Source organism: Orcinus orca, chromosome 17, assembly GCF_937001465.1.
Source record: "Orcinus orca chromosome 17, mOrcOrc1.1, whole genome shotgun sequence".
NCBI lineage: Eukaryota > Metazoa > Chordata > Mammalia > Artiodactyla > Delphinidae > Orcinus > Orcinus orca.
Genome location: NC_064575.1, coordinates 61,761,355 through 61,787,586, shown reverse-complemented (window position 1 = coordinate 61,787,586; position 26,232 = coordinate 61,761,355).

The following is a 26,232-nucleotide window of genomic DNA, read 5'->3' as shown; positions in this document are numbered from 1 at the left end:
AGGTATTTTTTTATTTCCTCTTTGATCTTTTCAGTGATCTCTTGGTTATTTAGTAATGTACTGTTTAGCTTCCATGTATTTGTATTTTTTATGTTTTTTCCCCTGTAATTGATTTCTAATCTCATAGCGTTGTGGCCTGAAAAGATGTTTGGTATGATTTCAATTTTCTTAAATTAACTGAGCCTTGATTTGTGCCCCAAGATGTGATCTATCCTGGAGGATGTTCCGTGCACACTTGAGAAGAAAGTGTAATCTTCTTTTTTGGATGGAATGTCCTATACATATCAATTAAATCTATCTGGTCTATTGTGTCATTTGAAGCTTGTGTTTCCTTAGTAATTTTCTGTTTGGATTATCTGTCCATTGGTGTAAGTGAGGTGTTAAGATCCCCCACTTTTACTGTGTTACTGTTGATTTCCTCTTTTATAGCTGTTAGCAGTTACCTTATATATTGAGGTGCTCCTATGCTGGGAACATATGTTTATAATTGTTATATCTTTCTCTTGGATTGATCCCTTCATCATTATGTAGTGTCCTTCCTTGTCTCTTGTAATATTCTTTATTTTAAAGTCTATTTTATCTGATATGAGTATTGCTACTCCAGCTTTCTTTTGATTTCCATTTGCATGGAATATCTTTTTCCATCCCCTCATTTTCAGTCTGTATGTGTCCCTAGGTCTGAAGTGAGTCTCTTGTAGACAGCATATATATGGGTCTTGTTTTTGTATTCATTCACCGAGCCTGTGTCTTTTGGTTGGAGCATTTAATCCATTCACATTTAAGGTAATTATCAATATGTATATTCCTGTTACCATTTTCTGAATTGATTTGGGTTTGTTTTTGTAGGTCTTCTTCTTCTCTTGCATTTCCCACTTAGAGAAGTTCCTTTAGCATTTGTTGTAAAGCTGGTTTGGTGGTGCTGAATTCTCTTAGCTTTTGCTTCTCTGTAAAGGTTTTAATTTCTCCATCAAATCTAAATGAGATCCTTGCTGGGTAGAGTAATCTTGGTTGTAGGTTCGTCCCTTTCATCACTTTAAATATGTCATGCCACTCCCTTCTGGCTTATAGAGTTTCTGCTGAGAAATCAGCTGTTAACCTTATGGGATTTCCTTTGTATATTATTTGTTGTTTGTCCTTTGCTGCTTTCAATAATTTTTCTTTGTCTTATTTTTTGCCAATTTGATTACTGTGTGTCTTAGCATGTTTCTCCTTGGGTTTATCCTGTATGGGATTCACTGTGCTTCCTGGACTTGGGTGGCTATTTCCTTTCCCATGTTAGGGAAGTTTTCGACTATAATCTCTTCAAGTATTTTTTCAGGTCCTTTCTCTCTCTCTTCTCCTTCTGGGCCCCTATAATGCGAATGTTGTTGAGTTTAACGTTGTCCCTGAGGTCTCTTAAGTTGTCTTCGTTTCTTTTCATTCTTTTTTCTTTATTCTGTTCCACAGCAGTGAATTCCACCATTCTGTCTTCCAGGTCACTTATCCGTTCTTCTGCCTCAGTTATTCTGCTATTGACTCCTTCTAGTGTAATTTTCATTTCAGTTATTTTTTTTGTTCATCTCTGTTTGTTTGTTCTTTAATTATTCTAGGTCTTTGTTAAACATTTCTTGCATCTTCTTGATCTTTGCCTCCATTCTTTTTCCAAGGTCCTGGGTCATCTTCACTATCATTTTATGAATTCGTTTTCTGGAAGGTTGCTTATCTCCCCTTCATTTAGTTTTATTTTTGGGTTTTTATCTTGTTCCCTCATCTGGTACATAGCCCTCTGCCTTTTCATCTTGTCTGTCTTTCTGTGAATGTGGTTTTTGTTCCACAGGCTGCAGGATTGTCAGTATTTTTTTATTTTAATTACATGGCCTTTTGTTTTATTGCTAAGCAACATGACCCAATATTTCTTCTCCTTTTACAACTGCTTTTTAACCTATGAAATATACTTTAATATTCATCATTGAAACCATACTGATTTATATTGAAAATAGAGAGAAATTTTAATGCCAATGAAAATCAAGTATAAGACTAGTTCAGTTAATTTAAAACTTTTACTCAACTGTATTAACTATCATTGTAGAATCTTCTCTATAAATAAAATGGAATAATTAATTAACCTATTCATGATAATATAATACTATGTTGCAATGATGTTTTGTTTCTCCCATTTCCAAGCAGTAAAGAAGTACTGAAACAGATGCAAGTGAATTCAGGTATGTAACTTTAAAGATATCTTTGTGATCAGTCCATAGTGTTCTCATTAAGATTTTCAACAATGACAGTTAATCTCTCTAGTGAACGTTTCTTCCAAGAGCAGATTTATTCATTTATACCCTTTACAAAACAATTTGTATAAGGTAGGCTATAAAGGATTAAAACTCTTTAAATATCAAGCTCAATGCTTCCTCTCTCTTTGTGAGATAATACTGAGAACATTAAAAATAAAGGGTAAACTCCTGCATATTTAATACAACTAAATGTACCTCATTCAGTTATTAACATACATAAATAACTAAAATATAAGTTAGAAATTATTTATCACGGCAAATTATTGTTAATGTAGCATAAGATAATTCAGAGGGTGAATAAATTACTATTTCCTCACAAGATCTCATAAGACAACATGAAGGAAATTATGTGTATGTAGTTAACATTATGAAAGAAAAATAATTTAATCTTCCCTCTGCCTACTTCCCTACTTACCTAGTGAGATGCAAGCTTTAAATGTAGAATTTTATGCTATAATCACTAAAAACTTAGTAAAAGAGTGTGATACAGTTGTTAAACTGTCAAGGCTCAAGTGATTTTGTTAAAAATCTTTTGATTGGAAACCAAAAGCCAATGTTTTAGACCCAGATTTGCCTTTATCACTAACATTTTTGAGAACATATTTCTTTCAGGTACATTTTTAAGTGAAAATGATATGTTTGGGGAAGATAGTATCCATCTTCTCAACTGATGATTTGAGTTTTTAAGTAGCCTAGAATACACTGTAAGCTGAAATCTTGTAATATGAAAATGAAATAGCTATACAATATATCTTTCACCAAATGGCATTGATCAGGAAAACTTAGCTTAAGCATGATTTTTATCAAGAATGTTTTATCTGTATGTGGGAAGAATATCCTTTTGGCAAAGTAGACATTTTTCAGAAAGCACAGTGGGGTATTAAGGAAAGAAAAGGACAACATAAGTCAAACACCAGATCAAAAGATATAAACTTACTGATTAATAGAGCCAAATAGTGACAATTTTATTTTCTACAGATAGTAATAACAAATTTATCCTATATGTTAAATACATAATTTGACATAATTGAATATTCATCACCTCTTTGCTTCATGTTTGATTATCAGATAGGAGCTATGCTAAAGTGTTAACTTTGTACTATATGTTAAATGTCTACTGAAGACATTAATAGTTTAATGCTACAAAGTTATAGTAATCAGAACAATATGGTACTGACACAAAAACAGAAATATAGATCAACAGAACAGGATAGAAAGTCCAGAGATAAACCCACACTCCTACAGTCAACTAATCTATGACAAAGGAGGCAAGAATATACTATATGTATATATATATATATATATATACACACACACACACACAATATACTTCTCTTTAAGAAGTGGTGCTGGGAAAACTGGACTGCTACATGTAAAAGAATAAAATTAGAACCTCTCTAACACCATACAAAAACTAAATTCGAAATGGATTAAAGACCTGAATGTAAGACCAGACACTATAAAACTCCTATAGGAAAACATAAGCATAACACTCTTTGACATAAATTGCAGCAAGATCTTTTTTGATCCACCCCCTAGAGTAATGAAAACAAAAACAAAAATAAATAAATGGGACCTAATTAAACTTAAAACCTTTTGTACAGCAAAGAAAACCACAAACAAAATGAAAAGACAACCCACAGAATGGGAGAAAATATTTTCAAATGAAGTGACTGACAGGGATTAATCTACAAAATATACAAATAGCTCATGCAGCTCAAGAGCAAAAAAACAAAGAAACCAATCAAGAAATGGTCAGAAGACCTAAATAGATATTTCTCCAAAGACATACAGATTGCCAACAAACACATGAAAATATGCTCAACATCACTAATCATTAGAGAAATGTAAATCAAAACTATAATGAGGTATCACCTCATACAGGTCAGAATGGCCACCATCAAAAAATCTACAAACAATGCTGGAGAGGGTGTGGAGAAAAGGGAACTGTCTTGCACTGTTGGTGGGAATGTAAATTGGTAAGGCCACTATGAAGAAATGGAGAACAGTATAGAGGTTCCTTAAAAAAATTAAACATAGAACTATTATACCATATGATCCAGCAATCCCACCTCTGGGCATATACACAGAGAACACCATAATTTGAAAAGATACATGCACCACCGTGTTCATTGCAGCATTATTTCAATAGCTAAGACATGGAAGCAACCTAAATGTCCATTGACAGAGGAGTGGATAAAGAAGATGTGGTACATTATATACAATGGAATATTAATCAGCCATAAAAAAGAATGAAATAATGCCATTTGCATTATGGATGGACCTATAGATTGTCTTATGAGTGAAGTAAGTCAGACAGAGAAATACAAATATCACATGATATCACTTATATGTGGAATCTAAAAAAATGGTACAAATGAAGTTATTTACAAAACAGAAATAGAGTCACAGATTTAGAAAACAAACCTATGGTTACCAGGAGGGAAAGCTGGGGGGAGGGATAAATTGGGAGACTGGGATTGACATATACATACTACTATATATAAAATAGATAACTAATAAGGACCTACTGTATAGCATAGGGAACTCTACTCAATACTCTGTAATGACCTATATGGAAAAGAATCTTAAAAAAAAGTGGATATATGTATATGTATAACTGATTCACTTTGCTATATACCTGAAACTAACACAACATTGTAAATCAACTATATTCCAATAAAAAAAGAAATTAATAGTTTAAATACAACTGATAGAGAATTATATTATAGCATGGGTTAATGTTTTAATCTGAGTTATAAAAAATTAGTCCTTGTTTGCTTAGTAAAAGTAGTTTAAATTTATTGAAATGCATTTAAATAATGATTTGCATAGATTATAATTCAGATCTTGCAGTAATTTTAATTGATATCCTTCATCATTTAATCTATATTTATTTTCTTCCTGTATTGTGTTAAAGATTAGTATGGTTATCTGAAGATTAACTGGGACATATGAATGCCTATTTATGATTTTTTTCTTGACTTTTCTTATAAAATGTCCATGTTAAATAACTATATTATGTTATACTTTTCCCTGCACACATTCCTTTTAAATTACAGAAGCTATTCATAGGGACACATTTGCATGTCAGAAAACAATGCTTTTCCCAAAATAACTAAGAAGAAACTATAAAGAAGAAAGTTTAAGGAACTGAATTCTTCAAGAGCGATACATTAAAAAACTGCCTGAACCAATATGCAAATATTTCTGAGAAAGCAAGTGTTGCTTAGGATGTCTTGAGCTCAGTTTTATCCTGAGTAATAAAGGGGTTTTGGTTACTAAAATATCTGAATGTTAATTTAAGATTCTTTAGAAGATTGAAAATATTTTGCATATTAGGTCAGTTAGACAATTATTTCAACCTGTGCTTAAGGGACTGATAGACATAATTTTATTCCATTACATTGTACTCTATATATTTTGGAAATGTCTGCTATAAATTAGTGACTCTGGTGAAATTCCATAATTTACAAAATCTATGGAGGTAATAGTATCTTTTTTGTTTGTTTAAGACATAAATTTACCTTTCAGCTGAAGCTGTCTAGCAGTAGGGAAGGCTGGGATAACAATTATAATTTTATGAATTTATTTCAATCGTATATGCATGTGTAAAATATGCACAAAATATATATAACATATATGCATACATTCATATATACATAGATTGTCCATGCATACATATACATGTTTGTGTGTTCCATTTATTATTTATATATTGGGTAATATGTTAGACACTATAGGTATAAAAGTAAAAATTTTTAAGCTTACAGATAAAGATTTTATCTCCTTACAGAAAGCATAACTCTGTAAATTTTATGATTGACATGATTAACATATGATTGAAAACCCAGATCTCATCAAAGAGTTTTTTTTTCCTTGTAGACCTTTTAAATAAGACTTTAAGTTGCTTTCTATGTATTATTCAATTTTCATGCAAATTCCCTCATATGAATAGCTTATCTACTTGAAATTAAATGACCATGGGATTCAGGACAGTTTATTATTATAAAGGCAAAACTGGCTTCAATGTCATTTCCCTAATTTTACAAATGCACAAATGAATAACAGATGGTTATATATTTTACTACTTGTAGATACAAATAAAAGAAAATTCAACTCCAAATGGTCTTTTTATCATCATATATTAATATTTATAATTGCACATTAGTGATGGCTCCCAGATTGTCTGATTTAACAGATCAACAATGTTATCCAGGACCCAGTTTCATTCTTTCTTTCCATTTTGCTATCTTAAGTTCTGGCTTTATATCAATATGGGTACTGCAGTTTCAGAAATCATAACATGCTTGACACTATCCAGAGGCAGGATAGAAAATGTCTTTTTCTCTGAGACTCTCTTCCATCTCATTGGTCAGAACTTGATTATCTGCCCATCTCTGAACCAATTACTGTCATGGTAAATGAAAATATTATTGGACAAATGAAACACTGCTGAAACTGGGTTAGAACTTCCCCTGAGGCACAAGGCTTAAGAGTAGAAGGTGAGATATCTGAACAAAATCGGTTTCTATTGTGGGAAAGGGGAGAATGGGTGCTGTGTAGACAACCTCCAGAATCCACCACTGAAAGATACTTGAGGGGTAGTGAACAGTAAATTAAAGTGATCCAGTTTCTAATGGGTTCAGTAATTATGTATTTTTAGACACCCACAGATAATTTAAACAGATAGCTCTCAATACCTATTGACTAAGTATAGCAGGATATAAGAGAGGTTATGAAAATCATAAGTGAGTACTGTATTTTATTTTATTTTATTATTATTATTATTTTTCACGATACGCAGGCCTCTGACTGTTGTGGCCTCTCCCGTTGCGGAGCACAGGCTCTGGACGCGCAGGCTCAGTGGCCATGACTCACAGGCCCAGCTGCTCTGCGGCATATGGGATCTTCCTGGACCGGGGCATGAACCCGCGTCCCCTGCATCGGCAGGTGGACTCTCAACCACTGCGCCACCAGGGAAGCCCAGTACTGTATTTTAGAAAGGCCATTAGATAACTAAAAATCTGAAGTAGAGTTATAAGGATGTTATAAAAAATTTTAGTAACAAATCATTTGATATTTTTATCCTGTGTGAAAGGATACTTGATACTTTCAGTTAGCACACATCCCCAAGAATAAGTATACCATAATCTTAATGCTTTGCAGACACTTGAAACTGGAATTTGTCTTTAAAACAAGTAGCATAATAGTAAAATGTTCTATGATCCTAAGAAATGTGAAGCCTCTGGAAGGAGGAATAAATATGGAGGTAGGAAAAAGTCACCCACAGGTACATAATTTTTTTAGGAAATAAATTAATAACCTAAATTTTCAACAAATTTACTCACTCTCGTATTCCTTTCCTATGCACACAGTTCATATTTACTATGGATTCCGAATTACTGGATCTTGTAGGTCAACTGTCTTGGTTTTATTTTCTATTGAATGACCTCTAAAAGTGCCATGTAATGTCTTCAATATAAAGTCCAATGATTTGCATAAATCTGCCACTAAATGCATCAATTTCTGTATAGTTTTAATGTTTCCTTTGGGTGACTGTTTTGAATTTTCTAACCATGTTACAATTCATTCATGGTGATACAATTATCATGATTGACTCTTCAGATGTCTTATCAGTTACTACCATTAGATGTCAGTGCATAACTCATCTGTTGATATCTTGCTGTTTCTGGTTATATCTAGAACAGATAAAATGATGCAAGGCATTCTTGTAAAAGAATGTACTTTCTACACTAATTAGTTGAAATATTTCTTTGAATAGTCTTAGTCTAGCAATTTTTAAAATATATACTCTTCCTCACTCAGATTCTCATTTTTTAATTGAAATATAAAATAATGACCATTTTGTAAATTACTGTGGTTGTGCAGTATCAAAAAATTTTTAAATCACATAATAAAATATAATTATTAAGACAACATGCAGGTTATTCTCTTAAGATTTGATATCAATATAGTATTTTTCTTCACTGACCAGAAATTGAGATTTACCTAAATCCTCAACAAATCATTACCACAAATAAGATTCCAGAGTGATATATTTTCAGAAAGCAGTCAAAGAAAAATCACATAAAACTTCATCATAAGTTGGAAATTTAACTTCAAACACTAATGCAAAATTCTGTTAAGTTATATTGGGCCTTATAGTAGAAATATATCCTCCTACACAAAATGGACCTAAACATCAAGGAAAAATGTAAGGCATCAGATTATACTCTCTGTTCACCTAAAATGCTTAAATGTGGCCATTAATTGGGCCCAAGGCCATACTTATTGAGCTCCAAGAAAAAAAAATGCAGACATTTACTTAAAGTACTTGGGAAAAGAAAGATCAGGCAAGGTAAACTTAAGCCCTGCTACTTGAGTGAGCAGAGACAGGAAAGGAGAAGGAAAGACATTCTTTAGTCCTCTCCTGTGAAAAGTAAACATTTAGGTCATTTACAGGCATACCTCATTTTATCACACTTTATTGTGCTTCACAGCTATTGTGTTTTTACAAATTGAAGGTTTGTGGCAACTCTGCATTGTCAGATGATGGTTAGCATTTTTTAGCAATAAAGTATTTTTTTAATTAAAGTATATATAATACATTGCTTTTTTAATCATAATGCCATTGCACACTTAACAGACTAAAGTATACTGTAAACATAACTTTTATATGCACTGGGAAACCAAAAAAAAATTGTGTGACTTGCTTTATTGTGATATTCCCTTTACTGCAGTGGCCGGGAACCAAACCCAAAATATCTCTGAGGTATTCCTCTATTAGTTTCATTTTTCAGGTGATGATGAGATCTAACTAATTCAAAAGGAAAGAACAACTACCCACATTCAAAACCATACTTAATGTTGAAATATTGAACATGTCCCACCTAAGGTCAGGAATGAAGCAAGGATGTCTGCTCTCAACTCCACTATTTCACTATTGTACTGGAGATCCCAGAGATTGCAATAAAATGAGGAGAAGGAGGGGGATAAGAAAGAAAGGGAAAAGAAAGGGGAGGAGAGGGAGGGGAAGGGGAAGGAAAAAGAGAGGAGAGGAGAGGAGAGAAAAGGGAAGAATGGAAGTGAAGAATTCAAAGTTTCCCTGTTTGTAGATGACATCATTTCTTACCAAAAATCCAAAGGAATCTAAAAAATGTGAAGTATAACTAATCAGTGAATTTAATTAGGTTGAAGAATACAAGTTTATTGTGAAAAAAATAAATTATGTAGTTATATATCAGCAATCATTGTGAAATAAAATTTTAAAAATTCCATTTACAGTAACATCAAAAGTATCAATAAATGCACTTAAAATTGTGCAACATGTTTGCAAGACATTTCTGGGGTAAACTTTGGAAAGGGACTGGAACAAAATATTGACTCTCCAGCTTACTGACTAAGATCTTGGGACTTCTTAGCTTCCATAATTGCATGAACCAATTCTTTATAATTAATTCATTATACATAGATGATTTATATTATATATATGTCATATACATATACAAACATACATATTTATGGATATATACACACATATGTGTATATATATACACACATATGCATATATACACATATCTACATATATTCTATTGGGTGTATTTCCCTGGGGAACCCTGACTAATATGTTGACATAAAGCAGATCAGTGGGCAAAGGGAGAAATAGATGGAGATACAAGAAATTTTTGGCGGATGGTGAATATCTTGAATGTGAAGTTGGTTTCACAGATGTATTCAACTGTCAAAATTCATTTGTACACTTTAAATAGACAGTGTAGTTATGTAAATTATTTCTCAGTAAAGTTGATCAAGGAAATAATGGAGTAACTACCCATAATGTCCTCCTGAGAAAGTGTTTCTACCATGCCAGCACTAGACATAAGTCATACACCAATCCTTAAATTTTGATCAACCTTAGAAGTAAAAGTGGAGAAAGCTGAGAAAAAAAAGAGAAATTATCTCCTGCTTATTTTTGCCAACATTACTGAAATAAAAAATAATTTCTAGAATTTATATGTGCCCTCCTCTACTGCAGTGACACTGACCTTGATAAATACAGAGGAAATGCTCTGATCAACAAATACTCTTAAGAAACCAAGAAGAATGAATTAAGGTCTCAGCAAACAATTCATCTCAATTTTCCATTATCCACACAAATTGCCAATTCTTATTTGGTTATTTGCTTGATTTTTTTTCCTCAGAAGACCCAGTAATTCCCCATTCCTTTAGCTTTTCATGTCATAGTGTCCTACAGCATGCTCCAAATACACCACAGGCTAAAAGATGGCTCACGTTGCATCAATTACATTAGGATATTCCCTCAATCACAGTGGTTGCATCATTCATTACCATTCAGAGTCCACCTGTGAAATCTGATATGTGAACTTTGGGACTGAAAGGGAATTTCTTTCTTGTTGATATTGACACAAAATTTTGCAGGCTTTTGGTTGCCAGAGACCATCTTATGGTGAAGCTAATTGTAGAGACTGGCAGTAAAGCTAATTATAGAGAAATGGGGGAGAGGAGGAGAAGGGGAGGTGGAGAGAAAGAGAAAACTCAGATGTTCTGATATTTTCATTTGACCTCATAGAACTTTCTGTGCCCTGAGCTCAGGGACATTTTGGTTATGAGAGCCAAATATTCTTTATTGTTTAAGCTGATTTTAATTAGTTTTCTGTCATTTACAAACAAGTATATCTTAATACACCAAACCATATTAGGTAACCTAATATCATGTATTTTTTAAAAGCATAAATTTAATATAAAATAGCAACAGCATGTTCATTCTGCTAATTTTTCATAATTGTTCCCAAATCAAAGAAAAGATAGCTTAAATTTTGAATTTTCATCTTCTAATACCTTTTGTCTTGAAAGATAAAATAAGAATAATTTTAACACTTTACATAAATGTTTTGTAAATAGTTTGAGGACACAAGCAAAATGAATGCATTTAAAAGGCATAACTCAGTTATGAAAAACTGACATGTGAAATTGTCTTACATACTGATTATCATAGATTATCAGAGAAGAGAAAATAAAAGAGACTATTTTTATAAATATATCATTAAAATGCCATATATTAAAGCAATGACAATTTTAATAGCAATAACATCTTGAAATAATTTTTTAATTTGCATGTATTCTTTACATGTTTTCATGAAATGAGCTTAGCTCTTTGTATCTGTAGCATGTAGAATAAAGCCTGATATATGCAGGTTGCTCTGAAAGCAATAAATGAATGTCCAAAATAGATTACTTACTATTAGAAAAAGAAAATAATGCTGTCATATTACCAGTATTTATACTTACTAGGGAATTCTTTCTTTACTGTTTTTATTTTTTGATAGTCACATGGGTAGAATCTTGGGTATCACATTCTGCTTCAATGTATAGTCACTCTCTCTTACTCTATTGAGTATAAATTAAACACAAACAAGAGTATAGCACTTTAATGGGCCACATTCTTGTAAGAAGCACAGAGATTCTCATAATTTTTCACTCTCAAAGGAGTACATTCCAAGAAGTCCCAGTATGTCTCTGGGACACTTGAATTATGTTTCTGGAATCCATCCCATACTTACTACAACAGTTCATAGATAAAGCAACAAACAGACCATATATATAAACCTCTGATATAACTTAGCTGTCTGTTAAATACCAAAAATAGTTTTGACTTTATATATTCATCCATAAATATGTTTACTAGCATGATTACTTAAATAAAATAGAATGTTCCATAAAGGAATTACTGTCCAATATTCCATCAGCATAATTCATTACAATATATGCTTGATATTTTCACTGGAATAACAAATATGTATTTACTAAACATCAGGTTTTCAAGTGAGTTGAGCATATTAGTAGCAATCAAGATAATCTGGATATAACATCCATAAGTGTACCATCTAGAGACACTGATTTTATATGGTTTAAATTTCATTAATTAAAACATTCATTGGCTTTAAGAAGTTTTTGCTTATTGCATTATTCATCTACTAAATTTTCAGACAGGTTAATGGATTCTTAATCAATAAATTCATCAATCAGTGTTTCTGCCTCTGGTATGTCAGTTTAAGCCCACTACAGTCAAGCACATCCACTGATAACAACTATATGCTCAAAATAAAATGCAGAAAATGGTCATATGAGAACTCAGAATAGTAAACAAATATAGGCGGATTGTTAGAGTGAGTCAAAACTTGGAATTTTTCATCTTTTTATGGTTTTTCCCTAATGATCATTCAGAGCCTCAAGTCAGCAAGTTGCAAGTGGCTAAAACTCTGAACATTTGCCATCTCTCTGGTTAAAGGAATCAGGGGAAGGAGTCTGTGCAAGTCCAATTACAGAGAATGAAGGAGGCATTACACAGGGCAGAGATGAGAGTAGGGGTGTTCTTAATTCTGTGTATAAGCTTTACTTAAATCTCTGGCAGACTGATGAACTATGAATTCATAGGAGAAACCTAAAGCAACACAGTAAATTCCTAAGGAATTATACTAATATTTCAGCCTGCACATACACTATGTGAGAGAGCTTATAGTCTGAATCTAACCAGATTAATTGCTTATTCAAAATGAAAATATTAACATTTTTCTGAGAAATATAACAGGACCCAGAGTCTATACAATATAATATTCCAACATCCAGGGAACAGCCCAACTTCATTCAGTATTCAAAGAACTAAGAAACATAAGCTGTTTTCATTGAAAAAGTCCATCAACAGATGCCAACACCAAAGTAATTTAGATGTTGAAATTAAAGAACTTTAAAGCAATGATTAAACTATACTTCACGATGTAAATGACAATGCATTTAAAATAAATGGAAACAGGAAATATCACCAAAGAACGTGAAGATATAAAAATAAATCAAATTGAAATTTTAGGACTGATATATAACAAACTGAAAAAAAAAACAGTGGAGAGGTTTAGTCACAGATTGAATATAACAAAGCAAATATTCAGGAAACTTGAACATTTATTAGTATAAATTAACAAATGAAAAGAAAGGGAAGTGAAAAAAGTAAACAGAAGTTAAGGGACATCTTAGAAAACAAAAAATCTAGTACAAAAATATATTGAAAGTGGTAATAACTCATGAAGAAATAGGTTTATTTCAGAAATAAAAGAACAAAAGAGTGAATTTGCATTTGAAAATCAATCAAGGTAATTTGCCATATTAACATATTAAAGGAGAATGCAGAGGTAGGAAAACTTCACAGGTTAAGGACAGAGTTCCCCACAAGACTTCACTCCAAATAGCAGCTGCAAGTTTGGGGGTCCCAGGCTACCCTCACTTCTAACTAGCTAACTACAAATTTGATACTTCCTATCACGCTCTCAGGTCTGATAAATCAATTACAATTACTTACAGAACTCAGGAAAGTGCCAGATTATGACTAGTTTTATTACAGCAAAAGGATACAAACTAAAAGCAGCCAAATGGAGAGATACATACACTGAGCTCTGGGCGGGTTCCAAATCATTTTGGGAAATTCTAAGAATTTGGAAGTTACCTCGCAGAAATTGGGGGCAAAAGCTAGTAAAATTCATTATTACACAAGAAGGAAAATAAAGAGATCATTTCAATAGAGACAGTAAAAGTATTTGACAAAATGAAACATTAATCGATTATTAATCCCTCTTCCCACCCCTATCCCCCCAGCAAAGTAGGGATATAATGGACTATCCTCAATCTGATGCAGTTAAATCACACATAATGATGAAAGACATAACTTTCCTGATAAGGATGGCCACTTTCACAACTGTTGTTCTACATTATACTCAAAGTTTTGGCCACTGCAACAAGGAAAGAAAAAAAATTAAGATTAGAAACTAAAATCTAAAACTGTCCCTATTATCAGATTATGCAATTTCTTGAAGACAATTCAATGGGGTAAAAGAAAGTCTTTTTGAAAACTGAATTTCCAGATGGAAAAAATAAAGAATATCAACTTCAATCACATACCACACACAAAGGTGACTAAAAGGGTTCGTAGAAAAACACAAAAAAGCATAGACTCTAAAAAATTGGTGAATTGGAATTTATAAAAATTAAAGCTTCATGTTATGAAAAACATTGCTGCAAAAACTAAAAATCTTTCCAACTTTTGGCTGTTATGAATAATGCTGCTATAAGCATTTATGTACAAATTCTTGTGTGGGCACATATTTTCATTTCAGAATGTTTGTCTCTTTTAATAGCTCATGATGGAACAAATTAGCTGATAATGTATCAAGTAGTCATTAAATCCCATTACGCTTCAATCTGTGGGAAAGTTATAGTTACCAGGGTTTGTAACTAAGAAGAATTACTTGACTTCTAGAGTCAGTGAATTTGAGTGTGAAATATGAGAATACAATTTAGAAGCATGAAATTTTAGCTCTTTTCACTGATTGGGGAAATTGTAATTTGATTTAAGTATCCACAGCTATTCATTTTAAAATGTGTATGTGGAGTACCTCCTATGACCAGGTACTATCGTAGGAGTTAGAGATTTAAAGATGAAAATTCATTATTCTTATTCTCACCAAGTTTGCATTCCTAAGAAAACAAAATTAAAAATTCAAATACAATAAAAGAATTGTTTAACAGATGTTTCTAAAAACTGCAGTGGAAGAATAAGAGAAAGAATAAGTGAGTTTGTTTAGAGGAGTTAACATTTTTCTGAGACTTAAACAACAGACGTGAACTTGCTAGGTCAGCAATCAACTGGAGACTTTTTCTGATAGGTTAAATAACTTAAGCAACAAGACAAAAAAAGAATAATGTTCTTAGACCACCAGCAGTTTCTTATTTTTGAAGTATAATGAAGGGTCTAAATCATGAAGGTTCTAGAAAATGATGCAGAGATACGTAAATTTTATTTTGTAGGTGATGAGGAATATGCAGACAGCCACATACAGATCTTTACATTTTATTCCCTATTTACAGACACTGACTATATCTAAAACTATCCTTCTGTCAACAATGAGTTAATCAGAGGAAAGGAGATGGGACTAGATGCGATGAGAATAAAAAGGTCATCATTTAGTTGAGGAAGGTGATTGTAAGACAGCAGCTGTGTGTGTGGATATACTGGAAGGGATGAATATAAAATATATTCAAAATCTAAATTAAAATGAGTTAAGAATCAGTCGTATCTTGGAAATAAGGAATACAGTACCATATGCAAGAATCTTTTGGTAGTGCCTTTCATATCATAGAAAATACAGAAAAGCAATTTTGCGAAAAGAAGATGGTATATTTGAACATATTTAATTTCTCCTTTGTTAGTGTCATCAGTGATTTGAATGCACTTTAGGTAATGAAATTTATGGAGCTGGAGTCAGAAGTAATCTAGTTTAGAAATATACAAATGAAAGTGATAATCATATAGGTGACTGCAGAAATACTACAATCAGTATAGAAACTGTTTCAAGCTTCATTCAAGCCATACCCCTGCCTCTTTAATTCAAAGTCAGTTTCAAGTCCTATGAGAATAGTAGAAAGTCTAGAAACAGATTGATTTACACTAAACAATATAACTTTAAAATATATTTTATAGTTCAAAATCTTAGAAAAAGAATAAATTTTTCAATAAGATTATTTGGAAAAGTTATTTTTTAAATGATTTGGAATTCTACCTTAACAGAAAAATGTAATTAAAAAAAAAAACCTAGAGATAATAATGGTGGTATAGGTGAATTTCTATTTTTGGAGCCTATTTAATCCTACAAACAAAAGAGTAAGTCATAAAATGTTTTTATACATTAAAAAAACTTCTAGAGATCAAAATCATCATAAACAAAATTTAAAATGAAATATGGGTCTGGTTAAAAATAAATGCAATAATGATTAACAGAATTTAGTAATTGATAAAAGAAATAAGAAAAAGACTGACATTCTAATAGGAAATTTATATGTATTAAGAAAAATAAATGAATACCACAGATGTAAAAAATAATTGACTCTCACCAATAATTTAAATAAATATTAGAATAGCAATATGATGCTTATAAATCTTTAGATACAATGGCACCATTTCATTATTACAATAAAATAAACTCTGGAAACATAAATGACCAGTATTGACAGCATTTAAATTATAGTATATTCAATGCAGGGAACATGGGTTCAATCCCTTGTCTGGGAAGACCCCACATGCTGCAGAGCAACTAAATTAAAGTATATTCATAAAATGTAATATTATGCAAGGAATACGGTAAATATATAATGCTCTATTGGCAGTAAAAAATTCATGATATATTGTTGAGGAAAAAAACCAAAACAATATGGACACTTTGGTCCTAATAAATGTATAGGCAGTGAAAATATTTTCTTTTTCATACTTTATTTTTAATTTATTTCTACAAGAATATGTATAGATTTTACTATCAAAGTATACTAAAATAATATTAAAAAATCAAAGAAAGGGTTATCTGTATGATGGAGAACACCAGGAGAAAGTGGATATTATAAAATTAAAGAAAGCACAGTAATAATTGCAAATATTATATAACCTGTTAAGATATGAGTAATATATGAACATTTTATTTGTCAAATATGAAGGATCTATAAAATGTACTGGGTGCTGTATGGAAGTGATTGAGGTGTATATAAGGATAAGATGGTAGATCTAGTGGCATCAAGTTTGTCTCGTTCACTGATGAAGTCTCAGAGCCTAAAACAAGTATAGCATAAAGTAGGTCTACAACAAATATTGGTCAAATTAATGAAATGATTGAACAAAGAAATTGATATATAGTTAGAAACTTTCCTGGAAAAATAATAAATGAGAATAGCACAAAACTACTATACTCAAAACTGAATATACTGTCTTAGTTTGAATTTCCTGAAAAGCAGACTCTGACACAAGGATGTAAATAAAGAAGTTTATCTGGGAAGTCTTACCAGGAAATATAAAAAGAGGTTGTATGGAAAATGAGACAGGGAATAGTAGGCAAATATATCTGATGGCCCTTTGATCTCTGTACCCTAGTGCTATACCCTATATAATACCTTCTGCTGAGTGTATGAGTGGCACTTGCAACTTGGTTCTGACCAATAGAATATGGCAAAGGGAAAAGGATATCACACTCATAATTACATAGTTATACAGCAAAATAAACTAATCCTCATTAATCTATTCATTCATTCATTCAGTCTCCAAATTGCTATTAAATGTTCACTATGTGCCAGGAAGAGGAAACTGTGAGAGGCCTTAAATGAGGGTGCATACACCATGATAAAACTCAGGGAGCTCTAGCCCAAGCTCCATCTCACAGCTCTCACAGACAACAGGAACTTGTTTCTTCTTGGAAGTGAAAAGAATGCTTTTCAAATCCTCATAAGAGAAACAATATTTCTTGTTCCCTAACTCACAGCTATCATACACAATCATCCCTTGTTCCCATCCATCTCATTTCTTTCATTTTTCTTTTTATGCAGGCCTGGATCTCAAAGAGATATCTGTACTCCTGTGTTCATTGCAGCATTATTCACAATAGGTGAGATATGGAAACAACCAAACAACCTAATGTCTGTTGATAGATAAATGATAAAGAAAATGTAGATAGATAGGTAGGTAGGTAGGTAGGTAGGTAGGTAGGTAGGTAGATAGATAGATAGATAGAAAATCCTTCAAAAATCCACAAATATATTGCAGATAAAAAACTAACTCAGCAAGGTTGTTAGATATGAGATCAGTATACAATGAGCTGTATTTCAATGTCCTTGCAATAAATAATCTGAAAAGAAAATTAAGAAAATAATTCCATTCACAGTAGCTACAAAAAGAATAAGATATGTAGCAATAAATATAACCAAGGAGATGCAAGATATGCACTGAAAACTACAAAATACTGCTGCAAGTACCTAAAGTATTTAGTAAAGTCCTAAGTAAATGGAGAGATATTTGTGTACCAAGATGTTAAGGTAACAGTACTTCCCAGAGAAATCTACAAATTCATTGTAATCCTATCAAAATCCCAATGGCCTTTTTTGTAGAAATGGAAAGTTGATTCTGATATTCATATAGAGTTGCAAGTGACACCAAATAGCAAAAATATCCTTGAAAAAAAGAACAAAGTCAGAAAGCTCATACTTCCCAATTTCAAAACTTACTACAAAGCTGCAGTAATCAAAAGAGTGTGGTACTGTCATAAAGATAGACATAAATAGGTTAATGGAATATAATTGAGAGTCTAGAAGTAAACCAATAGATCTATGAGCAATTGGCTTTCTACAGTGGAACCAATACCATTCTGTGATGGAAAGAATAGTCTCTTCAACAAATGGTGCTGGAACACCTGGATATCTATTTGCAAAAGAATGAAGTTGCACTTTAACTTATACCATCTACAAAAGATAACCCCAAATTGACCAAAGGCCTAAATGTAATAGTTAAAAGTATAAAACTTTTAGAAGAAAACATAAACCTTCATGACCTTGGATTTGGAAATGTTTTTTTAGATTATGATACCAAAAACACAAGCAAGAACAACAAATACATAAAGTGGACTTTATACAAATTAAAGATGTATGTGCATCAAATGACACAATCGGTAGAGTAAAAAAATAACCTACAAATGAGACAAAATATTTGTAAATCATGTATGTGATAAGGGTCTAATATCTAGAATATACATAGAACTCATGCAGTTTAACAACACAAAGACAAACTACCCAATCAAAAAATGAGCAAAGGATGCTTTTCCCCAAAGAATATAAACAAATGGTCAAAAGACACCTGAAAATATACTCAACACAATTGGTTATTTGTGAACTATAAATTAAATCATAACGAGATACACTTCACACCCACTAGGATAGCTATAACCAATGTAACAAGTGTTGGTGAAGATGTGAAAAATAGAAGCCCTTGTACATTGCTAGGAAATGTAAAATGGTCCAGCCACTGTGAAAACAGTTTGGCAGCTTCACAGTAAATTAAAACCAGAATTGCCAAATGTCCCAGTAATTACACTTGTAGGTATATACATAAGATATTTGAAGACAGGCATTTAAACAAAAATGTGCACATAAATATTCATGGCAACACTAATCATAAAAGCTATAACCAACTCAAGCATCCATCAACTGATGAATAGATAAATAAAATGTGGTATACCCACACAATTAAATATTTTTCAGCCAAAAAGGAATTAAGTACTCACACATGCCCAGCATTGATGAACTTTGAAAAACAGAAAAAAAAAAAAAAAAAAAACAGACGTAAAAGGACACATATTGTATGATTACTTTTATATGGTATTTCCACAATAGGAAAATCCATAGAAACAGAAAATAGGTTAGTGGGTACAGGGTTTCCTTTTGTGGTAATGAAAATGTTCTGGAATTATAAAGTGGTGGTGATTACACAATACTGTGAATATACTAAATGCCATAGAATTATACACTTTAAAATAGTTAAAAAGTTTAATTTTATGTTTATTTTACCATCATAAATACAGCTATGTCTTACCAAAAAAAAAAAAATCACAGATTTTGCATTCTTAAAAAATGTGTAACATCTAGTAAAGAAGACAGTTTATGAAGAGAGCAATTTCCTAAAAGAATGTTTTAAGTAATAAAAGAAAAAAACAATCAGATCATGTCATATGGCAGAACAATTGAGAAGGTATTTTGAATTTCACACTGGACCAGTAGTGTACATATAGTTTGAACATGTAAATAAGTGGGTACACACAGTCAATCCATAGAGAATAGCATAAAACCAGGTTGTTTGAATAAATAAAAATTATTGCATCTCACAGAGCCCCAAACTTAGCACATCTAAAAGTTGAACTCATTATCTTATCCAAATCATTTCTGCTATTGTATTCTTGGGTTCATTTAGGGGCACAATCCAGAGATTTTAAAATAGAAACTCAGCCTTATCTTCCATGTACACTTTTATCTGATTTCTATCTTTACAAGTCTTGTCAGTTTTATGTTTTGACTCTGGTTCTAAGAGCACTGTGGTTCAGAGTTAACATGTGACAAGCTAAGAGATACATGAAATCTTCACTTACATAAATAGACATTTTTGTTATCGGATATCTTCGTATACCACATTAATTACATAGTTTTCATGTTTCTCAATGATCCCTGCTCCATAACTATATAAATTGCAGATTTATTTATAATGAGTCCCCCAATCAGACTAAACACACCTTTGTAAATGCATTCTCTACACAGGGCTCTCCACCTAATAAATGTCATTAGTGTTTTTGTCAGTAAGCCTTTCAAATCACCAGGTTTACAAGGGTATTTGGCCTGATAATATCCTCCTTTTTTCCTTTCTTTTTTAGGTGTCCCTGGTAACAGAAGGAAATAGATTACAGGCATACTGTTAAACAAGTCTTCCCCACAACCATTTAAATATTTTTCATCCATTGCTCTTTGTTTTATATTATTTGTGAAGACTTCCTCAATTATCTGAAGCAAAACTGTGCTCTCTCCTTTCACTCTCATTTAATACATACACATATATTTTAAGCATTCTAAGTCTAGATTGTAAGCCCCTCATGACATGGGCTATGTATTATTTTTCTACATACACAGCACTGGGTTAGTTTACCATATTGCCTGGCACTTAGTTATCAATCTATGAACGTTTGTGAAACGGCAGGGGAAAGAAATGATTTCATGAGAAATATTGTCTAATCAGGATTTATTGTAACTTCATTAAAAATTAAAATCATGCTATAAAAATAGTAGGTTTGGATGACAGCACCTGAGCAGTAGCAAATTAAGAATTGTTTCTCTTTACAGGTCATTTTTCTTCAATGTGAATAAAGAGAATTTATGAGTAGAAAATAACTACTTTTTAATTGAAATCTTTATAGCGATAACTGTAGATTTACATGTAATTGTAAAACAAAATATGAAGAGAGTCTATATGCCCCTTACCCAATTTCCCTCAATGACAATTCCTTGTAAAACCATAGAACAGTATCACACCAGATTTGACGTTTATACAATACACTGACCTTAAGCAGATTTCTCTAGTCTTACTCGTAATAATTTGCGTTTGACTGCGTATATTTAGTTCTATACAATTTTATCACGTGTAGATTTGTGTATCCACCACCACAGTCAAATACAGAACATTTCCATCACTACAAGAATTCCTTTTGGAAAATAGCTACTCTTTTTTGAAACATAGTAGCTAAAGAAGGATTCATAACAATGGAACGCATAAAGAAGCCATTTTAACCCTTAGTCACCTATTACGTATTTCACTTTTTGTTGGTATCAAGTATGTGCTGAAAAGAAACACCACGCTACTTAAGAGAGTTTATTTGTGTATACACACACACACATTAAAGTAATCTAAAGAAAGCATCCTGCAAATCATTCACTGTCTTTAACTCTAGTATGAGAAATGTAACCAGTATCTTGGGAGAAAAATGCTTGAATAATAAATACAGTTGTAACACAAATTACATACTGCTTTCTCTTTGATTCTCTGACTGAGAACATCAACTTAAAATGTGATAAAATAAAATTGCCTATTTTGCTCTGCAGCTGAGCTTATGTAATTTCAACATCTTTCAGGCCTGGTGTTTTCAGCAATAGCTTTCATTAGAATAACACACTAAAAGCTGGGAGGAGAGCTGAGCTGCCATTCAATGTAAAATATACCTTATGACCAAGTTTCCATAATTGTTATTCACACATTACATGAGACAAGATGCAGGTTTATGAAGTGATTGGGGAAATGAAATAAAGAAAACAGAAAAGAATAAATCTGTCAAACATATTCATTTTTTGTTTTATTGCTTAATTTACCCTCCTAGAAAAAGACAATGTATTGTAACCTTACAAAGACAGCTTTAAGGATTATAAAAGAAAACTAACTGCTGGAGTTTCCTAATGGAGCTGTGAAAACTCTTAGTCAATATTATTTTCAATAAATAAGATTATAAAGAGATATGAGAATGTTTGTCAGATGTTATGCTTTTTATTACCGATTTATGATTTCTCAAGTATACTGAGAAGATAGATTTGCTCAAAATTAAAATAAGATATAATTCCTGGTATTTTACAGTTACTTTCAACTTTGTTACTCAAAAATCCCTTTTCTATGCATTATATATCTAGGATGTAGCTGAATCCTTGCTATGGTTGTTGTTAAAAGAGCTGAGAAGTAAAGAAACCATGAAAAGTCATCCACTTAGTAACAGTGATAGGAAAGATCAGAAGTGCTGATAACTGAAATATTGAATATATTTTAAATTATTTTAAAAGTGTCTATCAGGCACATAGTAAATACTTGAAAGAAGCATTCACACTTTTATTATTAATTATTTTTTGGGAACTAACCAGTCATTTTGGACTTTTCCACGAAAATAAAATTAGTTTATATAAATAATATAACTTCCCAATTCTCCAATACATAATAAAATACATGGTTTGTATTAATATGGGGCCACATCAACACTTTCTTAGAGATAGTTTTGGTTATCACTGCATACAAACCAAACCCCAAACTTACTTCAGTGAGTAACTGGGCTCATCTATGTGCTTGTTGCTTGGGGTTTTTCACAAGGTTGCAATTTGCTGCCAGCTAAAGATGCATTCATCTTAAGATTCTATAGAAATAGATGTCTAGTTCATCCACATGTTTATATTTAATGTTAGCTGAGGGCTTTGCGCTCAGCTGTCAATTTTGATCAGATTTCCTCCATTTGGGCTTCTTACAGCATGATGGATGGGTTTCAACAGGAATGTCTTGAGAGAGAATTGCCCAAGAGTGAGCATACATGCACTGGAAAGGGAAGAAAGCCTAGGATGGAGCTCTAATGAATATCAATATATTTTTAAGGGCATTAAAAGGGAGTCTGAGAAAAAGAGGTAAATGAGAGGTATAGGAAGTAAACAAGAACATTACTTTGCCATGGAAGAACTTTGACAAATACTATTAAGAGGTCATGTGAGATAAGCATTAAATTCTTTGTCTAGTGCTTAGCAACAGGCAGGTAATTACAGACTTGTGAAAGCAATTATATCATATGCAGAAGAGTGAGGAGTAAATGGGAAAGTGTAGAAAAGCACAGATGACTTTAAAACAGAGGAGAGGGATGAGATAGCAGTGAAGGAAGACATACGATATGGAATTCCTTCAATGTTTCATTTTGCTTTGTTTTGTTTTGTTTGTAGATTTTGTTTTGTTTGTTTTAAGAAAGAAGTGCCATGCTTGTAATATTGATAAGAGGAAATCAATAAACAGAAATGTTGATGACATAAGAGAAGAAAAAAGGAAATCTATGATTTAAAACCTTCATAATATTATTCACATTATGCTGTGAAAACATTGTTATGACAGTGACTTGCAAGAATTTTTTGTTCCGGAACCAGCCACTGTGGTTGAACTCTACTCTTACAGGTTACAAGAAGAAATTTCCCATTCTATAAATATTTTCCCTTTTCTTTAGGCTCAAATATAATTTTCCATTATTTTCATTTAGAAATTAGTTCCTGATATTTATCTCTTCTATTTTAAATTTGTATACACATTCTCAGATTTTTTTCTAAAAGGACTTATTAGAAATCAAGAGAATATTTGGGAGAAAAACAGACACCTTATAAGATAAATTATGTCAAAACAATACAGACAACTAAATTCTCTGAATGTCACTGATAGTGAACATAATGAAATACCATTTAGTTTATTAAAATAAACATAAGGAGTAGTAGTAAGATGTATTCCATATCAAAGATATAAATAAATTATAAATAATTTATATTAAATAATAATTAGCTTATATGACCTCTCATTTTAAGAATACCTATGAACATTAGTCAAAGTGACACTTTATATTCTGCTTATATTGTTGAGACAGTTGATGGTATTGCACTGTTCCATTTATTAGTCTATATTTAGTCATTAATATTTATACAAATTTTCACTGACTCTTACTAGACTCAGGCAATAGGCACATTTTCATTAATCAAACAAAAGTAAATGATTTGTAAATTGAGATTTCCACTACAAAATGGGGACATCAGAGTCAATGAATTTTTAGTTGAGCTTTTTAACATTACCCCTGTTTTACTTCTAAAGCTACTGTCAGTAGATTATAAACACTTTGCCTATATTATTTACCTAGATTGAAGGATTGTGATCTCAATGACCTTCCTCCAAGGATGAGTTAACAAGACTGATTTAAAGATCTGTCATACAGGAGCTATAAAGCTTCTGTCAAAATGCATTGAAGATTATGAAAAATTTATTAATATAAACATTTCACAACAGAGTTCATATTTTCTCATTTTAATACTGTGCTGTAAAATAATTAGTAATTATTGGATCACCTATTTTATAATATGAATATTTCACTTTAATTGTACCAAAAAATTAGTTTACTTAAAAAAAATAAAATGGCATAAAACTAAAACTGCATAAACATTAATTATAATAATGGAACAAATGTGGTAATAAATACATTTCAAAGTTAAAGTAGTACTGCTAAATAATAGGACAAAAATATATGAAGAGAATTACCATCCATTTTACATTTCTTGTAAACATAATTTATTCATGTCAAGATTTGGATCATTATATTAGATAGAAAGATATATATATACACACAAGCTATAAAATCTTATCTCAAAATAAATACCCACACACATATTTTTTTTCTCATGTTGCTTATAGATTTCTGCCAAAATGTAATAATATGAGAAAAACTATTAGCAAAACTATTTTCTTTTTCTTTCATATTTATTCCCTAAATATCTTTCTCCCCTTATAATTTACTATGTCATACATTTTGGATCTTTGCATAATTTGTGTGCATTTCTTTTTCCTTTTTCATTTCTTTCTTTCTGTTACAAATCATTCATAAAATTATATTTTTACCCAAAATTCTTATAAATACCATCATTCTCCTTAATACTCTGATAAAATCACTTTGATGATATATTATGGCAATACATCATAAGGTTGCTGTTACACTACTATTGTATTACTCTAATACATCAAAACACCAATATTCTGACTTACAGTACAATAATTAATTATAAGTGTAGTTCCAGTTTAACTGTAATAAAGGTTCTATGTTTTTTAAGTGTTCTATTAGAATTGAAGCAATAGAATTAACTTAAAAAGTGGACAAAATAAAAATTGGCAACATATGCTACCGGTTCAGCAATAATTTACATATTTACCTTCATGTCACAATGAAATGGGATTTTCATAGTGGAGTTTAATCATGTATGTTGGGGTGAATGAGCTCTCATAAATTAAGAAATGTGACCCTTTATTGGGTTAATTTTCCATTTCTTAAACAATACCCTACAACCAAAGGAAATATAGAAGGAAGACACTGAAAGGTACTATTGTACTTTCAAGAAAAAGCTACTCTTGCTCTTGCAAACTCTTCATTTATTTGTGCAGTTTTCCTGATACATTGTCATTAAGAGAAAACAATAAAATTATATTGATATAATTACAATTTGAATGCAAGCCTAATTTTTTTTATTTTATTTTTTTGCGATACGCGGGCCTCTCACTGTTGTGGCCTCTTCCGTTGCGGAGCAACAGGCTCCAGACGCGCAGACTCAGCGGCCATGGCTCACGGGCCCAGCCGCTCTGCGGCATGTGGGATCTTCCCGGACTGGGGCACGAACCTGTGGCCCCTGCATCGGCAGGCGGACTCGCAACCACTGTGCCAACAGGGAAGCCCAAGCCTAAATTTTAATATTAATTTACTTGTGCTCTTCATTTGGATGGATGTTACTTAAGTTAATAATTTGAAAGATGAAGACAAGTTATAAGTTATAAGTTGATGCAGGGTATTATAAAATGTAAAATTGAAATGGGAAATGGATGCTTTAATCCCAGCAAATAAATTGGACCCTTGCAACCATACTGCAATGGAATGTAACAAAACATGGCAGGTGATTGCATTCTTTAAAGTCACTTATTTAATGTAACTGTTAGGAAAGATTCTGACATTTTTCT